This window comes from Muntiacus reevesi, chromosome 2, assembly GCF_963930625.1.
Source record: "Muntiacus reevesi chromosome 2, mMunRee1.1, whole genome shotgun sequence".
In the NCBI taxonomy this organism is placed as follows: Eukaryota; Metazoa; Chordata; class Mammalia; order Artiodactyla; family Cervidae; genus Muntiacus; species Muntiacus reevesi.
The window spans coordinates 51,489,065-51,509,923 of NC_089250.1; positions in this window are offsets into that span (position 1 = coordinate 51,489,065).

Below are 20,859 nucleotides of genomic sequence, written 5' to 3' on the forward strand. Positions count from 1 at the left end.
CCCTCTGGCTCTGAAATTGCACCCTGCTCTGACTGTGGTCCATGTCAGACCACAGGCATCCTCACCAAGCCGTTCAAAGAGGGAAGCCATGAGACAGATGTACACAGAAATAAACCTGATCTGGGGTCATTGATGGGAAAGTGGAAGTGGGGAAAATATCCAACCTGTGATGGTCCTGAACAGGCTCAAGACCCCCAGGCAGCAACAAGGAATAAATTATTCCTAGACTGGACATTCTGTGTGTATGTGTTTCCCTGATTCAGACACTTGGGCCCAGAGACAGCATGAGACAGTGGAAAATACTGCTTCCAGTTTGCTTCCAAAAGATGTTTGGACTAAATATTTTATTAATTTTGAAAATCTTTAAATTTTAAAAATTATCCTTCCCTAGACTTCAGTCTCCCCATATATTCACCTGTATATAGAGAGGCCTGGAGGGAAAAACAAAAGCTCCACCCTACAAATTCCCAGAGCAACCAGCAGAGGGCCGAACCATCTCCACATCCAGCTATGGGCCCTGTTCTGGGTCCTCAGATTCTTGATCAGCAAGAATCTTGTTGTCTCCCCAGTCAGTTACGTAGCAGAAACTCAGTGAATCTTTACTGAATGGACAAATGAGCTGCCACAGTTATTCTTTAATAAAAGTTTTAGGAGAAGTACAAACAATCTACAGGCCTGGGACCATAATAAGTACAACCAAGCCCCAGGCCTGTTGGCTCGAGGAGAGAATGAGGCTAACTTAATGCGGTTTTTCACCACCTACATTCCATAGAACTAATCCCACTAGATTTTGATAATGTTCTAAGAAAAATGTCCTCTGGTCAAAAAAAAAGTTTAAAAATTTGCCAATTTTACCTGGCATTCTACCCATCCCCTGGGCATTAATTAGCCTAGGAAAGACTCCAAGAAAGCCTATAGGAAAAATACCTGGTTAATTGTGTAACCTAGAATTTCCCAAACTTATTTATCCATGGAAACAGTTTTTGGAGAATACCTATGAGTATTACCATGGCTGGAGAAACACTGTTTCAATGTGAATGGTTTTTACAGTGAAGTTTTTACGTACAAATCCTATTGAGCAGTAAAAAGCCCCTCTAGGACAAAAACTCATCAACTGCTATATAAACAAATGGACAGGATGAGGAAATGAGGACAGATATAAGAATTCAGAACTATTATCAAAATTACTGTCTCACCCTTCAGTGAACATCTACTAGACATCAGCAGATTATCCATTCTGTTAAACGCAGGGGATATAAAGAGAAATAAGGTAGGCTCCCCTTTCTCCATAAGATCACTGCCTAAATGGAAGAGACAGTAAGTACAGAATAATGTTCAAGTATCCAGGAAGAAAGACCTGGGAGGATCATGGAAACAGGACCTTGAATAAGATAAATAATAATAGCATTAACAGCAATATGTTTATATAGTTCTCACCACACTACCAAGTACTATTCTAAGCACTTTACATATATTAAGCCATTTAACCTCATAAAAATCTTGTCAGATACCTTCAGGACCTGCATTTTACAAATGAAATCAGTGAAGCTCAGAGAGGTTAAACAACTTGCCCAAGATCACACAGAGAGAAGTGTGGCTCAGCCAGGTGGCCAAGCAGTAGGTTGTAGGGCTTCTCTAGCAATGAGGAGTGCACCAGATGGGGGACAGAAACTTCCACGTAAAGGGAATCAGGAGTAGAGAGTAGCTCTGTGTATATGAAACAGAGAGAACATGCGGGGAGAAACAGCCCATAGGTAGATAGACAGACAGATTGAGACCAGGGCTTAAAATTAGAACCCTCAAACCTATGCGGAAAAGTTCTGAATGCATTCTGTTGGTTGGTGTCCTCAGATTGTTCCATTAATGTCCTTTAGGCAAGAAAGGAAAACATAAGCGTTTAGGAGAGTTGAAAAGTGTAGCCTGAAGTGCGTCCATGGATTTTTTTTTTTTTTTTTAATATTTATTTACTGGGCTGTGCCAATCCTTAGCTGTGGCACTTGGGATCTTTAATTGTGGCATGTGGGATCAAACTCAGGCCCTGCATTGGGAGCATGGAGTCTTAGCCACTGGACCACCAGGGAAGTCTCCTCCATGAATTTCTTTTGAAATCTGTTGACAAGAGCTGAAAACCTGAGAATCCTATATTTTACACCATAACAGAATTGTGTTGTTTTACTATAAAAAATTTTATTCACTTATGAGTTCAATGATTATTTTTCTACATGGAATCCCAGGCAGATCTAGCTGTATCCCTAATTCCCAGAGGGAGGCATAGCTGTCAACAATGGAAGTCATTTAAGATGCCCAAGCCAGGGAGGGGCTCATGGCAGACACCAGTCAGATCTGTGTCTTCAAAGATAACTAGTTAGAATTGCAAGACCTGAGGAAAAAAAAAAACTTAAATATCCATCAAGAGAGAAGTGGCTGAAGAAATTACACTGATATGATAGAATACTCTGGTATTTAAAAAATATGCATGAGATCAGCATGTACAGATAAGGAGAGCCCTCAAAGGTAAAGCCAAGTGCAAAGAACAGAGTGGACATCTGTGCAGTGTCTTCCTACTGATGCGGAGTGAGAAAGCATGTGTGTTTTAAGGGTGTCCTTTGGACAGGCAGAAAGGGTACGGCACAAACCATCAACCTCCAGGGAAGGACACAGAACATGTAGTGAGAGAACTTAGTTTTCATTCCATCCCCTTTGGTACTATTTGAATTTTTATCATAGGCCTGCATTACTTTCTCAGATAACAGGAGCAGCTCAGTCAGTCTCAAACTGCTTCAAAACAAGTGCAAGAAAACAGTTTTTAAGAAAAAAAGAAAAGAACTCTGGCAGCCCCACTTAGGTAACCCTGGCAGCACCACATTATAGATGGTGGATGGGGAGACGAAAGAGTGGTTATTTTGAAAGATCTAATGAAAAGCCTCTGCCTGAGAGCAGGTCTGCAAAGGAAGCAGGGACAAGGGGGATGTTCAAGAGACATTTGAGCAGTGAAGCTCCAGGACTTGGCAACTAGTCAGTTGTGGAGCATAGGACAGAGGCAGAAATTAAGAATAAGTCTGGGGATAGGAGAGATGGGGAGCTGTTCACTAATGGAAGGTGAGCAAGAAAAGGGGGCAGAACATGGGGAGATAATGAGTCCAGTTTTGGACATTCAGGTAGAGATGACATATTAGAAGCATGAGTACTACTCAAGTCACTTAACTTTTAAATTATTTGTTGGTCCCATTTCTTCATCTACCAAATGAAGAGCTTGGCAACAAATTAAATGAAATGGAGATGGAAGGCACAAGGGAAATTCTAATTAAAAAAAAAAAGTTCCAGGATAAGAGAATGGAGCTGCCCATGGAAATAGTTCCATTCTCTTCTCAAACTTTTGCTAACTTTGCAGCAGAGAGTTTTAAAAAGGGGGAAATAGCTTTTTCCCTAAAGAGCAACTGATACCAGACAACTAAATCAATATTGGCGGGTTGAAAATACAAAAAAAAAAAAAAAAAAAAGAAGACGCATGAGTCTAGAACATACGGTGATAAACAATCACGTTTACCTTACTGATGGCAGCACTAGATTCTAACAGAACTTTCCCTGCAGAAAAGAGTTAACACAACAAGCCTAAGATGGGTTATCTTTAGAAAGTTCTGCCTGGGACTTTCCTGGTTGTCCAGTGGTTTAGGCTCTGGGCTTCGCAGGTTCAATCCCTGGTCAGGGAAATAATATTCTATGTGCTGTGCAGCATGGCCAAAAGAAAAAAAAAAAAGGCCTGCTTTGCAAGGTTGACCCTTGGCTGACATCTGCGAACCTGACCTGAATGGCAAACAGCTTCCTGCACTGATAAGAGACTCCCTAAATGATGAAGGTGTTCTTAGACTGTGTATACAAACACTGCACATTGCTGAAAACCATTTTCTTCCTGAAAGTCTGGAATTTTGGCATGTGTTAGGCAGAGGGTGTCTATGTGACCAGCCCTGGGTAACAACCTTGGGCATGAGCTCTCTAATGAGTTCCCCAGGTGGACAACATTTGACATGTGTTGTCACTGTGTGTTGCTGAGGAATTTAAGCACAGCTTGCATGATTCTACTGGGAGAAGACTCTGGGGAGCTTGGGTCTGGTTTCCTTTGGGTTTCACCCCATGAAGTTTTTCTCTTCGCTGATGCTGTTTGGGTCCTTTCTCTGAAATAAATCTCAGCCACAAGTACAACTACGTGCTGAGTCCTGTGAGTCCTCCTAGCAAATTATCAAGCCTGGAGGTGGTTGCAGGACCCCTGCACGTCTCCCCTCGGGTGGTGGTGGGCTGGGAGGTATACACTAAACCCACATGGCCTCTCTGTGTCCCTGGCTATCCTCCCATCGCTCTCTGTCACAGTTCCAAAGGAATACAGAGCATCACATATTTCTTTAAAATAAGCCTAGAGCTTCTTAGATAAAGGTAGGGTGCGGGTGACAACGTGTGTTCCTCCAGCCCCACCTGTCCCACGACTGCATCCAGAGCACCAGCCAGATAGCACCCAGGCCTGGTGTTCGTCTCTGGGAGACTTAGCGACACACATGGACCAACCACGTGTTCTCTGGGTGCCAGTTCACTCCAGTGGCCTGGGACTGCGTGATTACTCCATCCTGGAATGGTCCGGGATTCTCCTGAGACAGATCCCAACAGAGGAGACAAAGGCTGATGGTCACAAAGCTTGTAAAAGGAGGTGCAGGGCGAAACTTCCACGCCCGGTCAGAATCCAAAGTAGCCCCAATTAACGTGATGAGTGAAGGGTGATGCACCCAGGACCTCTGATCTTTCTTGTCCCCAAGTTCAGGAATCTGCGTGTACTACCAGCCAGGCCCTGGCTCCAGGGGTCTCAGTCATTAAGGTGTGTCTCAGGGAGGAGCTGTCAGGACAAACCCTGCTTCCTCGCACGGGCTCTGCTCTGAAAATCGCCAAGGTCCCCAATACTAAGCCATGCTTTCCTGAGAAATGGGGGTAGGGAGCTGAGGGTGGAGAGCTGGGAGGAGGAGGGTTGGTGGCCTTTTTGTGCTGCAAGTCATAGCTTTTGTTGCTGCCACACCTTTTAAGATATGAGCTGGGGTGTAAAAAAAAAAGAATTCTAGTAAGCCCTTCACTGTCAGTTCCCCATCCCCAAAGGGACTGACTTTCTTCCTAGAGCTTCAACATTGGCAATAGAGATGTTTTCTTTTTATTCTTTCCAGAAATACTCCTCATTTCTTCCAGGAAAATAGAACACCACCAATCTTGAAAGTAGCAACCTATTTAACCGCAGATAGAAGAATTTATAGGGTTGCTAAGGGCACAATTTGGAGAAGGCAATGGCACCCCACTCCAGTACTCTTGCCTGGAAAATCCCATGGACAGAGGAGCCTGGTAGGCTACAGTCCATGGGGTCTCGGAGAGTTGGACACGACTGAGCGACTTCACTTTCACTTTCACTAAAGGCACAACGTGCCTCTCACACAATTCCATACCAATATGTGAAGGTAGGTACCTGATTTTCCTATACAACCATGAAGACCATTTGAGTCTTTGTAAGATGTAGTTCTTTTTTTTTTTCCCCAGAGCGTCCTTAGTCTTCATTCTTTGATGTAGTCATCTGAGGCTAGCCTTGCCTAATCTAGATTTTCCTTTTGGCAGTTCACTAAGAAATTTCTATTTTCTTCTTAGTTGCACCCAAATTCTATTTTCCCCCAAACTAGAGTATTCCTTCTGTAATCTATTACCTTGTAGAAACAACCAGAGTTCTGAGTTAAGATCCAAAAGGGCTTGGTTAGAAATGCCACCTGTGGACTTTGGCAGGTTCCATAATCTCTCTGGGCCTCATTCTTCTCACCTGTAAAATAGGAGCAAATACAATAATCCACATGACACACGCTTAGCCTTGTGCTCTTCACACAGCAAGTCTGGAATAAAACATGGCTGTTATTATATTATTTGCTACAGTAAAGACTTTCTCCAAGCCTCCTTAACCTCAGATTTTAGAGGACTACCTGCAGACAAAAGTATTGACTTTTTTCCTATTTCTCTCTCATCTCTCATCTTTTTTTAACTCCCGATTTATTTTCTCTCCTCTTACTCCTTATGGATTACTCTCTGACATCTGAATCCCGTGGGCTCTTTGACTCCCCCATTTGTTGTTGTTCAGTCTCTCTGTTGTGTTCAATTCTTTGTAACCCCATGGACAGCAGCACACCAGGCTTCCCTGCCCTTCACCATCTCTCAGAGTTTGCTCAAACTCATGTTCATTCAGTCAGTGTTGCCATCCAACCATCTCATCCTCTGTTGTCCCCTTCTCCTCCTGCCTTCAATCTTTTCCAGCATCAGGGTCTTTTCCAATGAGTCAGCTCTTCCCATCAGGTGACAAAATTATTGGAGTTTTAGCTTCAACATCAGTCCTTCCAATGAAGATTCAGGACTGATTTCCTTTAGGATGGACTGGTTGGATCTCCTTGCCATCCAAGGGACTCTCAAGAGTCTTCTCCAATACCACAGTGCAAAAGCATCAATTCTTTGGTGCTCAGCCTTCTTTATGGTCCAACTCCCACATCCATACATGACTACTGGAAAAACCATAGCTTTGACTAGATGGACCTTTGCTGGCGAAATAATGTCTCTGTTTTTAAATATGCTGTCTAGGTTGGTCATAGCTTTTCTTGTGAGGGGCAAGTGTCTTTTAGCTTCATGGCTGCAGTCACAACCTGCAGTGATTTTGGGGTCCAAGAAAATGAAGTCTGTCACTGTTTCCACTGTTTCCCCATCTATTTGCCATGAAGTGATGGGATTGGATGCCATGATCTTTGTTTTTTGAATGTTGAGTGCTAAGCCAGTTTTTTCACTCTCTTCTTTGACCTTCATCAAGAGACTCTTAAATTCTTCACTTGTTGCGTAAAGGGGGTATCATCTGCATATCTGAGGTTATTGATATTTCTTCTCAAAATCTTAATATGAGCTTGTGCTTCATCCAGCCTGGCATTTCATATGATGCACTCTGCATATAAGTTAAATAAGCAGGATGACAATATACAGCCTTAATGTACTTCTTTCCCAATTTGGTACCAGTCCCTTCTTCCTTGTCCAATTCTAACTGTTGCTTTTGGACCTGCATATAGGTTTCTCAAGAGGCAGGTCAGGTGGTCTGGTATTTCCATCTCTTTCAGAATTTTCCCTTGATTAACAATCCTTATCATAAGTACACTACTGGGGCTTCTTCCTCACACCTCTCAACATGTCCATCTTAGTCCATTTTTTTGTTGTTCAGTCACTCAGTCTTGTCCGACTCTCAACCCCATGGACTGCAGCATGTAAGACTTCCCTGTCCTTCACCATCTACTGGAGCTTGCTCAGACTCATGTCCATTGAGTGGGTGATGCCATGCAACCATCTTGTCCTCTGTCGTCCCCTTCTCCTCCTGCCTTCAGTCTTTCCCAGCACTAGGGTCTCAGTCACTTAGCAGGTGTTCACAGAGAACTTTCCAGACTACAACAACATTTTCATGGCAGATAGGACACATTACATTTTTCTTTAGTCAAGACACTTGGAGTTAGTAATTAATAAGAGCTACTAGAAAAAGTTTGTTTCCTGATTTATCTCTGTTTTGTATTACCTATAACAAAGATTTTATGGTTGATTGAGATATCTAAATAACCAGTTTTCTTTTTTCATGAGTCACATGCATTCTAGATGCTTCTTTCCTCCTAAGGGTCTAGCAATGTCCCAACCTTTCTGCCAGAATAACAATGGCCACACAACAATTAACTAGTTGTGTGGATTTCTGGGATTGGCAGGGAAAAAGTAGGTGTGAAACCCCATCACAAATCCAGCCAGAGTAGCTTCAAGGAGAAGCAAAAGAGGGCATTTAAATATCAGATTCAAGAGGCAGAATAGGTTTAGACGTCAGTGAAATGTAAATCAAACCCATAATGAGATACCACCACACCTACCATTATATAATGGCTATAATCAAAAGGACAGATAATAACAAGGAAAGAGAATTTGGAAGCTTTATACAGAACTGGTGGGAATGTAAAATGGTGGAATTGCTTTGGAAAACAGTTTGGCAGTTTCTTAAAATGAAAATATTAAACATAGATTTATCATATATATGTGTGTGTATATTATATATATATATATAATCTAGCAATTTCACTCCTAGGTACATATCCAAGAGAAATGAAACATATGTGTGTACAAAAATTGTATGAATAGTCATAGCCGCATTATTCAGAATAGCCAGAAATCAGAAATAAGCCAGATGTCCACGAATTCATGAATGGATAAGTAAGATGTGGTATGTCACAGTGGTAGAGAATCTAACTGCCTATGCAGGAGATGCAGTTCGATCTCTGGGTCGGGAAGATCCCCTGGAGGAGGAAATGGCAACCCACTCCAGTATTCTTGCCTGGGAAATCCCATGGAAAGAGGAGCCTAGCAGGCTAAAGTTCATGCGGTTGCAAAGAGTCAGACATGACTGAGCACACACACCCACCCATGTCCAATAGTGGGCTGTTATTTGACAGTAAAAAGGAATAAATACTGGTAGATGCTAAAATATGGATGAACTTTGACAACAGTGTGCTACGTGAAAGAAGCTGGTCACAAAAGATTACATATTGCATGATTCCTTTTATATGAAATGTGCAGAACAGACAAATCCACAGAAAGCAGATTAGTAGTTGCTTAGGGCTGAGGAGTGTTAGAGGGAATTGGGAGTGACTGCTCATGAGTATAGAACTTCCTTATAGAGTGATGAATATGTTCTAAAATTGATTGTGGTGATGGTTGCTCAACTCTGAAATACTGAAAAAACACTAAATTGTACACTTTAACTGAGTGGATTGTGTAGTGTGTCAACATCTCAGTAAAATACATCTCAATAAAATAGTCATATTATAAATAGATAAATAAACAAGCAAGAAAGAATCTTATCTTGATAATAAAGACTAAAGACTAAACGTCTTTAACCCCTAAGTGAACCTAATCATCAGTGCAAATGGGAAATCAGCGCAAAATGCTGTAAGGAAGGCACAGTGAGAAAACCAAACCTTCAAAACTGAATAAAAGTGGATCATCTAAAAAGATATTTTAATGTCAGCTTCCCTTGGCTCCTTTAAGCCTTGTAAGCCAATCTGGATTGCTCAGGATAGTAATTATGAGGTAAAAGCTAAACCTATATGAAATGCTACGTGGCAACCAAGCCAAATAAAGATGTTATTGGCCATTGTGTACTCCACACCCTCAGACAACTCCCAGGTTATTCTAGGACCTGCCTGGGAGTTGTCTGCAGTGTCTGACAGTGCTGTGCCTGTTACATGGCAACCAAATCAGCTTTGCCATCTGCCTCAGAGTCTCAGCTCACCTCTTACCATGAATAGCAAAAGTAAAAGATGATGTTCCCATATTTAGTAATAACCAAAAATAAAATAATTGTATAAAATATAAAAATAAGTATATTTATTTTGTAATATAAATATAATAAAGATCTATTGACAATGGCAACAAGGAATACAAAATGCATGAGACATAGAGAGGAATTATAAAATTTTACTGGAGAATGAAAAAGATCTCAATAAAAGGAACAATAAATATTCCATGTACCAGTATGGGAGGATTCAGTACTGAAAAGGAACCAATCCCCTCTAAGTTATTCTGGAGGTTCAGGAAAATTCCAGTGAAATTTCTGGTGGAAGCAAGGGTGTGTGTGAATGTGTATGTGTGTGTGCACCAGTGGGCATGCATGTAGTGTGTGCAACAAGCCCTTTAGCAGGGGCACAGTTTGGACAACTTGATTCTCAACATTTCTTGGATGAGACTAGAGCCAAGAGTTTTTTTAAAAATAGGAACAATGAGAGTGGGATAAAAGAATAGCTACAGAATTAGAGGAGCAGAAGAGAGTCCAGACACAGACCCTCATATGTGTAAGAAATTTGTAAATGGTGTTGGGACGGCTGCCTAGTGTGAGAAGCCACAACTGGCCTGCTCCTGGGACAGCGCAAGGCTGGAGAAGTTCTCCAGGGCAGGGAAAGCCCTCAGTTCAGATTAAAAAGTCCCACGTCTGTGACACAGCTGAGCTAATCTGAGAACAGGAACCCAGACATCAGGACATCTAGACGTGAAATCTACATTGGCAGGGACAGAGTGGTTACATTGCTGCATAAGGCAGGGTTGGGAGCTAGTGTATTAATAACATGCCTGCCCACAATACTGGGAATGATAACTCAAGCAGACGAGATACAGAAGTTTCCCCAAATCCTAATCTCTGCCACCCTAGGTAGCCTCAGAGACAGAAGGTGGGCTGTGAGGAACTGTGAGAGATTTCCATCGATACCCTTCACCTGGGTCCAGTAGGCACTTGCCCTCACTGACTACATCTGAATGTCTAATTTTTATGTACTTAGAAACAAACAGGAGCCTTGGCCTCTCACAAGTCTCCATTTGGAAAAGTTGATCCCTCCCTTAATCTGTTCACAAAGATTAATTCCAAATAAATTAAACTTCTGATGCAACAATTCAACTTATAGGAATCTCACCTATAGCAGTGCTCTTAAAAGTATATCAAGACATACATAAAGGAATATTCATTACTGCAAAGCTTTTATTGGCTCAGAAAGTGGAAAATAGTAGTCATGATAATAGCTAACAGATACTGAGGACTTACTGTGAGTCTGGCTTTGCTTGAAGTCTTTACCGAGGCCCTCATTTGATCTGTGCCATATCCTGATAATGCTGTGAAAGTGCTGCACTCAATATGCCGGCAAATTTGGAAAACTCAGCAGTGGTCACAGGACTGGAAAAGGTCAGTTTTCATTCCAATCACAAAGAAAGGCAATACCAAAGAATGCTCAAACTACCTCACAATTGCACTCATCTCACACGCTACTAAAGGAATGCTCAAAATTCTCTAAGCCAGGCTTCAGCAATACGTGAACTGTGAACTTCCAGATGTTTAAGATGGTTTTAGAAAAGGCAGAGGAACCAGAGATCAAATTGCCAACATCCGATGGATCATCAAAAAAGCAAGAGAGTTCCAGAAAAACATCTATTTCTGCTTTATTGACTATGACAAAGCCTTTGACTGTGTGGATCACAATAAACTGTGGAAATTCTTAAAGAGATGGGAATACCAGACCACCTGACCTGCCTCCTGAGAAATCTGTATGTAGGTCAGGAAGCAACAGTTAGAACTGGACATGGAACAACAGACTGGTTCCAAATAGGAAAAGAGTATGTCAAGGCTGTATATTGTCACCCTACTTTTTAAACTTATATGCAGAGTACATCATGAGAAATGCTGGGCTGGAGGAAGCACAAGCTGGAATCAAGTTTGCCGGGAGAAACGTCAATAACTTCAGATATTCAGATAACACCACCCTTATGGCAAAAAGTGAAGAACTAAAGAGCCTCTTAATGAAAGTGAAAGAGGAGGGTGAAAAAGTTGGCTTAAAGCTCAACATTCAGAAAACTAAGATCATGGCATTTGGTCCCATCACTTCATGGCAAATAGATGGGGAAACAGTAACAGACTTTATTTTTCTGGGCTCCAAAATCACTGCAGATAGTGATTGCAGTCATGAAATTAAAAGACGCTTACTCCTTGGAAGGAAAGTTATGACCAACCTAGACAGCATATTAAAAAGCAGAGACATCACTTTGCCAACAAAGGTCCTTCTAGTCAAGACTATGGTTTTTCCAATGGTCATGTATGGATGTGAGAGTTGGACTGTAAAGAAAGCTGAGTGCTGAAGAATTGATGCTTTTGAAATGTGGTGTTGGAGAAGACTCTTGAGAGTCCCTTGGACTGCAAGGAGATCCAACCAGTCCTTCCTAAAGGAGATCAGTCCTGGGTGTTCATTGGAAGGATGTTGAAGCTGAAACTTCAGTACTTTGGCCCCTGATGCGAAGAGCTGACTCATTGGAAAAGACCCTGATGCTGGGAAAGATTAAGGGCAGGAGGAGAAGTGTATGACAGAGGATGAGATGGTTGGGTGGCATCACCTACTCAATGGGCTTGGGTGGACTCCGGGAGTTGGTGATGGACAGGGAGGCCTGGCATGCTGCGGTTCATGGGATCGCAAAGAGTCGGACACGACTAAGCGATTGAACTGAACTGAACAGCCTGACCAGAGAAGTGGGATTATCGGTTCCATTTTACAGACAGGGAAATAGTGGCACTAAAAGTGGGGGTGGAGGGGGGTCACATAGCTGATTTGACTCTAGATATTTGACTCCAAAGCTCATGCTTTTAAGCTGTACTTCTCACTGTGTGTGCATGCATGCTATGTCACTTCAGTAGTGTCCAATTCTTTGCCACCCCATGGACTGTAGCCCACCAGGCTCCTCTGTCCATGGGATTCTCCAGGCAAGAATACTGGAGTGGGTTGCCATGCCCTCCTTCAGGAGATCTTCCTGACCCAGGGATCTGACCGGTGTCTCTTATGCCTCTCGCATTGGCAGACAGGTTCTTTACTACTAGTACCACCTGGGAAGCCCCAGTCCTCCTCACTGCCTCAACCCAAATGTCTATGACACATTCACTCATTCAAAAACATTTCTTGAGCACTACTCTAGGCTAGGCACTGGAGACAGTGAAAACAGCAAATATGGTCCCTACCTTCACTGAGCTTACAGTCTGATGGGGGCGGGGTGGGGAAAGACATACAAAAGCTTAACTGCAATGAGTGCAAATAGGTCACACAATGAGCCCAGGGTTCCGGGAAGACTTCCCTGAGGAAGTCACATCTCAGTTGAGGTCTGATGAAGCAGTAGTAGGCTGGGGCAGGTAAGGGTGTGTGTGTGTCTGTGTGTGTGCAGAGAACAACATTTGTAATGATCCTGTGACAGGAGGGAGTGTGGTGTAAACACTTATACCAGTAACTATAAATGCTATTTTAAGGCCCTGGCTTCTGAGAAACCTATGCATGTCACCCTGTTTTCTCCTAACCAGAGAATGATGGCGCTGGGTAGGGTGGAGGGTGATGGTGGTTTTGCCCGAGTCCGGAGTATATGCCTCTAGGGGTTGGCAGGGAAGCAGGTGCAGATACCTCCAGTTCCTGGGCGGGGGCTTAGCATGTTTTGCCTGCAAATGGCACCTTTGGAGATACACATCTGCAGGAGGGAACGGGTCTAATCTGGCCTGGAGGGAGGCCACTCCTTCTCCAGATAGGAGAGACAAATTCAGATGGGTACAGACGACCAGAGACAAACTCATGTTCAAAGGACTATGCCGTGGGCACAGCTGGGAGGTCCTGGCTGCTTTCTGGAGTCAGATACAATCATGTATCTGCTCTCTGCTGGAAAGCAAACCTCTGTGAGCACTGAGCAGGGGTAAGGCACAGGCTTGCCTGCTGCAGGCAGTTGAAAGAAATACTGTTCTTCCATATCTCATAGGGCTTCAAATCCTTTTTGAAATAAGGAGTAGTATAAATAAACATAACACTTGGAAAATGCAAGGCATACACACATAAAAAGATCAAATTCTACACAAAATATATTACGAATATAACCATATGAAACAAACCAACCAAAATACCATAAATAGTAAAAGGACAGGGGAGAAATAGTCTTAAAAAAGAGTGCAAATTATGTTTTGCCTTTTAAATGTGAAATTATATAAGGGTTTTCCTAATTTTTGCATTTCCTAAAGTTTGAAAATAAACACAGACTACATTTTTGATGGCAAGAAAAGTAAACTTTATTTAAATCCTTTAATTAATGCACTCAGATTCTCACTGAGTGCCTCTTGTACCAGGCACGGTTCTAGGCTCTGGCATTCAATAGTGTGTGTTTGACATGACATCACAAAGATCAGGAAGGTCTGCTTGGCAAAGGCAGAGGGAGGAAGGGGGAGCATTGGGTGAGGGGCCGGGGAGGGTAGGGGAGGAGATTATAGGGTAGTGGGATCCTGTAGGACCTTTAGAACATGAAAAGATTTGGGACTTTACTCTAAACAGGTTTAAACAAAGCCCTTGCGGGAGAGAGAGCCAAGCAGCATATAACTGTATGGTTCAGATGTCACAGTGAGAAGGGCAAGGGCCCTGGGCAGAAGAGAGAGGAAGGCTTCATAGACACAGTAATCAGCAAGGTGGGCAACAAGGAAGGTGGGATTCACACCAAAGATAAGGAAGGCCACTCTGGGAGGACACCTATTTTGTCACAGCACTTTCTCTAACAAAATCAAAACCAAAAGCTTACTATTACAAATAAATATTTTAAAGGAAGGAACTTCTGTGTTAATAATGGACAACTAGACTTCTATTGGAGACTAAAAAATATGCCAAAAATTTCAGGAAATTTGCAAGATGCTGTCTGATATAATCGTTTCCGCGAGAACTCAAAATATGTTAAGCCTCTTGGCTCTTAACGAAATGTCCACACTAGGGAGGAAAAAGAAATTCTGCTTAGAGGGCAGCCCAGCACCTTTGCAAACCTGTGAAGCAATAAGGAAGAACTTTCCATTCCTTCCGCCACCCCCTAGCATTCTTGGCACCTGCTAAGAGGGCCCTGCCCGCTCATTAAACACAGGCTTGTAGTTGAGCATGACACAGCATTAGCCACGTGTTCCGAAAAGACTAGTGGAGATTTACTCCTAAAGTCATCATACAAGGGTACAATTTCAGAGCATTTCAGAGCCACATAAAGTGCCAGGCACAATACTGCGTCACCTGTGAGGGTCACTCAACAAGCAATTACTGCACAAGGACCAAAGCAAGAAGAAAAGGGGGGAGGAGGCCAGGGTGCTCTTATGAGAAGTAACAGAAGAGTTTTTGCTTTATGTTCCCCCACCAAATGGAAGGTGACCTAGACCCAGCATTTCTAATCTCCAACCAAGCCACAGAAGGCAGCCAGGTAAGCTCATTCCTTCCCTGGATCTAGCAAGAGTCCCTCCACCAACACCAGGGTAGCCTGGAAGTACTAGCAAGTAGAATAGATTTGGAGCCCTGCTGGGCAAAAAGCTCAGCCAGGGAAAGTGCTCTGTTTCTCTACTGGCCTGGACACGTCCAAGCCCATCAAGGGATTACTGGGATGGTGGGTGGTGTTGACAGGAGGGACTCTGACATCACAAGCAGACTGTCCAGGAAGTATCTTTGTCCCCGTGGACCTCAAACTCCATTCCCCTATCCAAAGATGGGGTTAGGCAGGTGATATCAACAAGAGGAATTCTGCCACAGCAAGAGTATGGCCTAAGAAGCCTTTTTGTCCCTTTGGGCCTTGTCCCTTCCCTAAGAGACACTACGGCTTTTCCCTCACCTATAGGCAGCACCAGCAGGAGCCTATGGGAACAGCATCAGATAAACCAAGCAGAGCCAAATAACATTACAACGGCTCTGAAAATTAAACTGCCAGTGACACTACAGCCCACCAAAGTAAGCCAGGACCTGTGTGCTAAACCTAAGCACAATGAATGTCTCCTAAATTTAAAAATTTATATATATCCTATATATATCCTATATATAGGATACTGTGTATCCTAACACAGTAGACAGTATGTCCAGGAAATAATTTTAAAAAATCTATTGCATCAGACTTCCCTGGTGGCACAGTAGATGGGAAACCACCTGCCAATGAAAGGAACATGGGTTCAATCCCTGGTCCAAGAAGAGTCCATATGCTGAGGAGCAACTAAAGCCCATGAACCATAACTAGTGAGCCTGTGTGCTACCACTACTGAAGCCTGTGTGCCTAGAGCCTGTACTCCACAAGAGAAGCCAATACAATGAGAGTTGCAATACAACAAAGAGTTGCCCCTGCACATTGCACATTGCAACTAGAGAAAGCTCTCTTGCAGCAACAGAGTCAGTATAACCAAAAGCAAATATTTTTAAAACTCATTACATCAAGAACAAAGAAAATCACAACTTGAATGAGAAAAGACAATCAACTAATACCAATAAAGATGAATTCGATGCTGAGAATTACCTGATATGGATTTAAAAGCAGTTGTCATAAAAATGCATCAATAGCCAATTATAAATCCTCTTGTAACAAAAGAAAAAAACAGAAATTTTCAGCAAGAAAAGAAATTACAAAAAATAACCAATGAAAATGGTACAACTGCAAAAACAAAAATAAAAATCTTGCCAGATGGTCTTAATATTAGAAAGGAAAAGACAGGATAGAATCAGTGGACTTAAGGAGACCAATAGAATTTTAACAGTTGAACAACAGAGAAAAATAGAAAAAAAAAAAAATTGAACAGAGCCTCAGACTCTGGTGGGAGAATAACAAAAAAGCCAAGATTCATCACTGGAATCCCAGAAGAAGAAGAGCTAGAAGAGTATTCAAAAAAATAATAATCAAAAACAAAAGTTTTTCAAGTTTTATAGACACAACCTATAGATTCAAGATTCAAGAAGCTGAGTGAATCCAAAGAGGATAAATCTAGAGAAATCCACCCTAAGACACATGATAATTAAACTTTTAAAAACTTTTAAAGAAAAACACAAAATTTTGAATGTAGCCAGGGAGGAATAACACATTACCTATAGGAGAACACCAATTTGAATGACAGATTTCTCATCTGAACCCAGGAAGGCCAGCTGGAAATTGTACCACATTGTTTCAAGTGCTGAAAGAAAAACTGTCAACGGTAAACTCTATGTCCAGTAAAATTATTCCTCTGAATAAAGGAGAAATGAAGTCATCCTCAGACAAAGAAAGAAGAATTCAATGCCAGCAGACCTACTACAGAATGCTCTTCAAGTAGAAATAAAATGTTTTTTTTTAAATAAAAGGAATCTCAGAGCATCAGGAAAGAAGAAAGAAGAATGGATAAAACAGAAATATGAGTACATACAATAGACTATTCTCCTAATGAGGTTTTTAAACCTTTTTGATGATTGAAACAAAAATCAGACACTATCTGATACCGATGTAGATAGTATTTAAAAACAGAGATGGTAAAGGGACCTAAATGAAAGTAAGGTTTACATACTCTACTTGAAGTGGTAAAGTCACATACTTATTATATAACACTGACAGCATTCATTAAGAAAATTATACCAAGATACGCTCAAAAACACTAGAAATAAATCAAGATGGAATCCTAAAAAAAATGTTCAAGAAACTCATAGGAAGTCAAGAAAAGAAAAACATAGAAATGACCAGAGGAATCAAATAAAAAATGAATAATAAAATGGATTATTTTTAAAAGTGGTAGATAAAAATAAACGTTGCTTGCAAGAATCTCATTTCAAATTCAAAACATAGGTAGTTTAGCCATAGGTAGAATGTAAAAAAATACATCATGAAAACATTAAAAATAAAAAAAATCAAGAGTAACTATATTAATATCTGATAAGGTAGATTTTTAGCAAAGAAAGTCACTGGAGACAGCGACATTACACGGTGATAAAATAATCACTTTACCAAGACATAACAATCCCAAATGTGTATGCACCAAACAACAAGGTGTCAAAACATATGAAGCAAAATCTGAAAGAGCTGGAAGGAGAAAGAGAAAAATCCAGTTACAGTTGAGGACTTTAATACTTCCTCTCAGCAACTAACAGAGCTATAAGAAGATCAGTAAGGATATATAAAAGCTGACGAACACAATGCTGATTTTCGGATATGATTTCTATCCTCTGGGAAAACTGGTTCTACCTCAAAAGGATTATTCATACTTTGAGAAAAGTCCTTGAGGAAATCACCATATCCCTGCCTCCGGAGAGCATAGTCAAGCAGTATATGGACCACATTGCAGAATCAGCAAAGAAACTTTATACGGACAACTGGTCAGAAAATGATAAGCATCATACTTAGGTCATTAAACTTGAAAGAAATCTTAAGATAATTTATACCATCTCTCTATATATCTCATGTAGTACTTCTTTCTACAACATTTCTTCTACCAAGTAATCTAGCTCAGTGATGTCCAACTATGGGGCAAGAGAAAGACTCATTCTTTTTAGAAGCTGTTATAATTCATGCTCTGTATTAGGAAAAAAAGAGTTGAGACCACAACTTTAGCTTATGGTCCAACAGTCTTCTTACTAGAGAGCTCATGGCATCCCATTCTTTTTTTGACAGCCCTGTTAGAAAGTTCTTCCTCATAAAATAAGCACTCTCCTTCAATGTCATCAGCAGTCCCAGTTAGCACAAAATCTTGAGAAGATAATATACATATAGAATCTGCCTGCAATGCAGGAGACCTGGCTTCGATCTCTGGATTAGGAAGATCCCCTGGAGAAGGGAATGGCAACCCCACTCCAGTATTCCTGCCTGGAGAATCCCATGGACAGAGGAGCCTGATGGGCTGCATTCCGTGGGGTCACTAAGAGATGGACATGACTGAGCGACTAACACTTACTTACTTATACATGTATCAAAGTGAAAGTGAAAGTGAAGGTCACTCAGTTGTGTCCGACTCTTTGCGACCCCATGAAATATACAGTCCACAGAATTCTCCAGGCCAGAATACTGGAGTGGGTAGCCTTTCCCTTCTCCAAGGGATCTTTCCAAGTTGCTATGGCACATTTTTATTTTTGGCACTTTTGTTTTCCTCATAGCCTTGTTGGCGTAAGTAAAGTGGTTAACTGAGGCAAGCTCAAAATTATCAAAAAGATGAGCTCATGCAGGAATAGAAGAGGAAATGCAATTCAGGACACAAACTGCAGCAAGCAACAGGTGCTGAGGGTTGGGGGAAGGCTGTAGTGATGGGCAAGAAAGCAAAGAAGGGACAGTTCACACAGAGTCAGTTAAAATAAAAACAGAGACCAGCTTGAAAATTCCTCGAGCACACAGAGCCAGTCCAGTCATACAAAGTTCAGTTCAGCTTGTTTTTCGAGACCAACCTGACCTGGGTTATTTCTTATTCATGTCTCTGGAAACCATAAGTAAAACTTCCCAAGGCGAATATGAGGTAACCATGACCGAGTCCCCTACCATTTGAGAAAATGCCAATAATATCAACTTGCTGTAACCAAGCATTTACAAGAAATTAGTTTCTAGTTAAGTTTTGTTTTCCTGAGAGCAGATGTGTAAGATTGTCAATTTTGCATGCTCTGGCCCCATTTCAGACTGAAATTCTTTAACAGTTTATAAAATGTTTACTTCTATAAGCAGTCCATCCTAAAAGAAATCAGTCCTGAATATTCATAGGAAGGACTGATGCTGAAGCTGAAACTCCAATACTCCGGCCACCTGATGCGAAGAACTGACTCATTTGAAAAGACCTTGATGTTGGGAAAGATTGAAGGCAGGAGGAGCAGGGGACGACAGAGGATGAGATGATTGGATGGCATTACCAACTCAATGGACATGAGTTTGAGTAAGCTCTGGGAGCTGGTGATGGACAGGGAGGCCTGGTGTGCCACAGTCCATGGGGTTGCAAAGAGTCAGACACAACTGAGCGACTGAACTGACTGACTGATAATCAGAATATATTCGAGTTAAGTTTTGATTTTGATAAGAACGTTACCTTTATCACTATGGCAATCAGCCTGCCCCTTGCTGTCCCTTTCCACCGTCAAAGACCCCGTCCCTATGGTTCTCAAAGTCTGACTTACACTTCCTTCCTCTTGCATTGTGCATGCTAAGTTACTTTAGTTGTCTCCGATTTTTTCAACCCTATGAACTGTAGCCCACAGGCTCCTCTGTCCACTGGATTCTCCAGGCAAGAATACTGGAATGGGTTGCCATGCCCTCCTTCAGGGGATCTTCCTGACCCAGGGATTCAAATCTGCATCTCTTATGTCTACTGTATTGGCACATGAGTTCTTTACCACTGGAGCCGCTTGGGAAGCCCTTTTGCATTTACTTTAGTTCTAACACAAACCAAAAATCCTCTTTTTTCTTTCTCTTCAGCAGGCCATGGCAAGGTGGCATTTTCCAAATTCAATTAAGTCAATAAAAAAGGAAAACAACTATAGAAAAAGCTAGTAGGAACAAAACATTTATGATGAGACACTGCTGGTCTGCTCACCAGCACACTCTCCACACCTGTGTTACCTGGTCACCTGTGCAAGAGTCTCTGGTCCAAAGCGAGATGTTCTAAATAGACACCAGGTTTGGAAGATGTCATACAAAAAAGTCTTAATTATCTCATTAATCATTTGTACACTGATTATATGCTAAAGTAATTTAGGGATCTCCAGTATTCTTGCCTGGAGAATTCCATGGACAGAGGAGACTGGTGGGCAGCAGTCCCAAAGAGTCAAACACAACTGAGTGATTAACACTTTCACTTTTCCACGTTAAATATAACATATTTTAAAATTTATTTCAGCTGGGGTTTTGGTAACACCTTTTAAAAAGTGTGCTACTAGATAATTTAAAATTACATAATGGCAGACTTCCCTGGTGGTCTCGTAGTTAAGAATTCACCTGCCAATGCAGGGAATATGGGTTCGATCCCTAGTTCAGAAAGATCTCACAGGCCATGGAGCAACTACTACTGAGCCAGCATCCTAAAGCACGTGAGCCCATAACTACCGATCCCACATGCTGCAACTACTAAGGCCAGTGCACCTAGAGCGCATACTCTGCAACAAGAGAAGCCACTGCAGTGAGAAGCCCATGCACTGCAGCTAGAGAGCAGCCCCTGCTCACCCCAATTAGTGAAAGCCCATGCACAGCAACAATGGCCCAGTGCAGCCATTAATAAATAAATCTTAATAAAATAAATTACATAATAACTCAAGTTTGAGTTTCACTGGGTAGTACTGCCCTACCCGTGTGTCTCTTGTCTGTATTTACAGGAAAGGCTACAAAGCAAAACACTTTCCGGCCTCACTTTCATATGAGGGGAGTCATGAGACATGGTCTTGGCCAAGGGGGCTATAGGGATCTGGCAAGGATGGCATCCTAAAAGATGATGCTGTTAAAGTGCTGCACTCAATATGCCAGCAAATGTGGAAAACCCAG